The sequence below is a fragment of the Triticum dicoccoides genome, chromosome 3B, assembly GCF_002162155.2.
Source record: "Triticum dicoccoides isolate Atlit2015 ecotype Zavitan chromosome 3B, WEW_v2.0, whole genome shotgun sequence".
Lineage (NCBI taxonomy): Eukaryota > Viridiplantae > Streptophyta > Magnoliopsida > Poales > Poaceae > Triticum > Triticum dicoccoides.
This window is the reverse complement of record NC_041385.1, coordinates 190,022,639-190,027,701: the sequence shown is the minus strand read 5'-3', so window position 1 is coordinate 190,027,701 and position 5,063 is coordinate 190,022,639.

The following is a 5,063-nucleotide window of genomic DNA, read 5'->3' as shown; positions in this document are numbered from 1 at the left end:
CAAACTTGAAATTCACTTCAATTACAGATAACATACTTCAAATATCATTAGGGTTTAGGTTCATAGGCATCAAGATTAAACCAATATGATCTATGCAAAATGCAACTTTATAACAAAGGGACATTTACATGAGCAGATTTAATATGATGACATGTTGGAGGCATGAAAAGAAGATGCTACGTCACCTATACATAGCAAACAATGGCATGGCATCAAAGAACACAAAACAAAGATAAAATAACATCAATACATCATATGCATATGGCTCATGGATTAGTGGAACCAAGAATACAAGATTGAATGGTTAAACAGTTTTAGCAAGTGTAAAATAGCAACATTATGATAGCATGTTTGCAAGGTCAGAACAGAGGCATATGACATCCAATATTTTTAACCTTGGTATGTGAACAAATTACTCATATCATAATTCAAAACATGTAATTGGAGCATCTCCAAAAGAGGCATGCATCAATCAATAACAAGCTCACAACATGGCATCATGAAGTTAACAGAAAACTGGAACAACATATTGGCATGTTCATGACAATGAAAACATATGCTACAGGAAATATATGAGGCATAAAATGGCATGGAATTATAGAGCATAACATGGACAACAAAACATGTCAACTAAGCATCTCCAGATTATGCATTTATTAATTGGTAGCATCAAGAAAACATACCAACATGATATGACATATTCAGCATTGACAGAACATTAACAACGAGTAGCCCACTTCACGAGCTTGGCGCACTCACTACAGGGCATATCAAAATACATGGATTGCACCCATGTAAAGATGGCATAATTAAGCTACTAAAACATGTAGACGTGATTCTCAAAAGAAAATCACACAAAAAGATATAAAAATGTCAAAAGGGCAAGTTATAACAGTTCCCAGCAGTTAACAACAACATGTACTTTTGCAATAGAGATTAAGATATCAAGATGCACACTAACATGAATGTAAATCACACCAACACTTAGGGCATGAAGAGCAGAACATGTGCGTATCAAGATCATCATCATAGGGTCAACAGGGACAAAGTTATAGCACTTGCAAGATGCATACATGATGTTAACAATCAGCAAATAACAACAGTTTATATCAATTAGCAGTTTTGCAACGAAGATTAAGGCATCAATATGAACAGTAACAAGTGTGCAACAGTACACTAACATGAAGAGCATCACGAGATGAACATTTTGACATATCATACAACATCATAGGTCAATTATGCACAAAGATACAAGCAGTCAAACATGCCTATATGACATGATGAAATCTGGGGACTTGCGGGGCCCATGCGGGCGGCGGCGGGAGCACGTCGTCCTCCTCAATCCCGCCTGGACCGGGGAGGCAGGGGCGGCGGTAGCCGATGGCGGCGCTGGCAGGGACGCAGGGAGGACGCGAGGCCACGATGGACACCGGATCCGGAGGCGGCAACTCCGTTTCTAGGGTGCGACAGGGTTCGGCAGCGCGAGGAAGGGACGCGGAGGACGGCCGGTGGCGGGAGATGAGGTGGCGCGGCGGAGCTTGGCGCTAGGGGTCAGGGATTCGGGCACGGACGATGCGAGGGTGGCGGAGGAGCGGGGCGGCGCGACCGAGGTCGGTGACGGCGGATCTGGAGGCCTGGTTGCCGGAGGAGGCGACAGTGAGGTCAACCGGCGCCGAGGTCGAGCGGGAGCTCGGGGACGAACATCCTCGGGCGTGAGGCGGTGTGGATTCTGGCCCCGATGGGCTTCCTAGGGCCCAATCTGGTTCCTGGTGGGCCGCGGTGGTGGGGCTGGACAGGGGCGACGTGGTGGTGGGCGGTTGGTCAGAAGCGGCGTTGGGGTGGCGGCACAGCCAGTGGGGGCGCGCCACTTGGCGGCGGTGGGCTTGGCCGGCGCGGAAAACGAGGCAGAGGTGGGAGGTGGAGGCGGCTGGAGGTTTGGGGAGAGGTTAGGCTAGGTTAGATTAGAGTTTAGTCTGAAAATGGACTAGGGGGGTTCTATTTATAGAAAGAGGGGCTAGGAGAGGGGGTTTGGGGACGTTTTCAGACCGTTCGATCGCCATCGGGCAGTCTGAATCAGAGGGGTTTAGGTGAGGGGTTGGTGGGATGTGTAGATGGGCTAGGGAGAGAAGAGAGAGAGGCCCAGCGACGCATTTCGGAGACCAAAACGTCCGACCAATAAATCGGCGACGGCGCCGCTATGGATGACGGTTGGGCTAAAAACGGACTCCGGATGCGATGAAATTTGGCAGGCGGTCTACCTACGCTAAAATAAGACCGCATGCCAACTTCGAAACCATTCCGAGAAATTTTTTATGCCACTTATAATATAATATTTTGGAGGTGCCGCGGGCGCGTGCGAGTGTGGTTGGGCTCAGAACAGACAATAGAGAGAACTGGAAGGAACCGAACGGATGCAAGTTTTGAAAACCATGTGGATGAAATGCAGATGATGACATGACAAAGTGCAATGCGCAAGCAAATGACATGGTAACGACGACAAATAACTGGAAGACACCTGGTGCATCGGTCTCAGGGCGTTACATCTAGGCTCTCTTCAAACCCAGCTTGCAACACCAGAAGCAAGAAGTAGTAGTTGTGAAGTGTTTGTTGGATTTGTGAACTATTAGCTTGTGTTTTTCAATTCAAAACTATATGGTGATGTACCAAATTTGTGGCAGTATGCTCTTAGCTTTTGTGAACTCTTAGCTCATGTTTCAAATGTGGAATTGACAACTAATGTAGAACTTCTATCTCATGTGCTTTCTGCTATATCATGTGTCATGTGCTATGTGATATCTCATGTGGTAAATCTACTCTTTAACTGACAGGTTTTTTCATGGGAGCACATTGGAGCAAAGAGACTCAAAATAGATAGAACATTTTCCTAATGAAACATGCCACATTACATTACCAGTACAACTTTGGTCCAAACACTTGACAGCTACTTGATATAGTTCACAATCATCCTTACATTACCAGTACAACTTTGGTCCTTACATTACACACAATCATCCAATTAGTATGGATTCTTAAATAATGTTGCCAAAATGCTAATGCAAAGAACTATGAGAAATACCCATGTTTGCATAAGCTCATTTCTCTTCTTCATCTTCATCTTCATTTTCTTGTTCTTCTCTGTTAGATACATCACCCTACGCTCCAAATCATGAGCTTTTAGCCAACTTTTCTCCAATCCTGCATGAAGTTCCTCAAATGCACGAGCAACATGATCTGTCGGAGGTGGGTCAATCCAAACAACCCAGTCACATTCATCAGGGAGCTGCAAAATAACAACTTGGATTAAACAAAGAATCATTTGCAACTAATCAAAGCCCAATGACAAGCAAAATAGAAATTACATCAAGAGGGCACCCTAGGAACCTTCTTCCCGTGCTTGCTCCTCCCCAGGCAACGCGTCAAGCAGGAATAAGCCCGTGCCCCAATCACCATTTCGTCGTGCGCATATCGAGCCCATCGAATGTCAGATGTGGGATGTAGAACTCGGATTGAAACTGAACAATCCCAACACCTTCCACCTAAATGCATAAAATCCCCATATCGATGAATCCTAATCCCCACAAAAAATACCCAAATCGAGTCAGAACAGTTACCTCGCCATGAACTGAGGAGCTCGATGATGACATGCCCTACGTGCACATCAATAGCCTAGTGTCGTGGCCCTCTAGATCCACGGCCTCCCACCGCCTCCAGCCGCCGTCCAAATTGCCCCTGCCATCGCCGAGAGGTTGAAGAAACAGAATGAGAGATACACTACATCGAACAGGTAAGTTTTGGGCCCACTTGTAAGGACGGAGGGGGAAATATGTCAAATTGACGGCAAGTTAGGGGTCAAATAGCCTTGACCGGACGGAAACGACACGGAGGGGTATTTCTATAAGTGAAACTGATGGCAGAGGGGAAAATTTGAGCACCCTCCGAAGTTAGGGGCAAATCTGAGTAGTGGGATCCAGTTAGGGGCATAAGTGAAAATGCCCCTATATAATATGATTTACAAATACAATGATCTCAAAATCATAAGGTTGAACTCAAAAAGTTTAAACCAAATTATGTTCTACTAAAGTGTATGGATCAGTAATATCTACATCTATTATATACATAATACAGAAGTAAAACGAGCCATCACGTTCATCCACATATGCTAATTTTATTTACGCCGTTAGATTAGAATAACAACGGCTGATATTTAATGTTACTTACGTAACATGTAAAAATATATGTACTGGCCATATTGGACTTTTATGTTGTCACGTTATATGCATAGAAGCATAATATACGCAAACGAAAAGGCATGATTGATCGGTATGTACCGAGACCAGGATTACAATAGGAAAGAGGAAAAAATTAAATAGAAAAGCCATGTTGGTTTTCGGACGTGATTGACTGACGGGGATAAAAGTCATGCATGACCATGACCATGCATGACCACGCATGCATGTAAATAAAGGAATAAACAATCCTTTCTTTATTAAACAGTGCAGTTTTGATTTTTTATCAGTTGGGCCAAAACATACAAAAGTTTATGTTCTAGATATAGAAAAAATAATATAGCTTTGAATACCGGCCAGTCACCCTGTACGTGAACCAAAAAAACACAACCAGAGTTCCGGCCAGGAGACATGTACCAAAAAAACACAACCAGAGTATAAAAGAGTAGCACATGCCTGTCAGTTGCCTAATAAAAAACAAAAGAATAAGGAAAGCAGAGTCTTAGATGGACACGCAACTGAATGATTTCCATCGCAAGCAGTCAAACAAGAAAATTAAAGAAGACTATAGCGCACGTACACACATTTTATTCTAGGGGAAACAGATACACACAATTTAGGAATTTTTATTTGTGCTTGGTACATGTACACTACTGAGCTGGAACATGTGCATTCTAAACGAAAGACAACAACTTCTGCATGCATGATCCCATACATACTTGCGTTCATACAAGTTATTATATAACATAGCATGTCCTAGAAGCATTCTCATAGCAATTTGTTGGGATACTTTGTACATAAATAATATATGTACTTTTTCTGCAAAAGCTAAGGTGG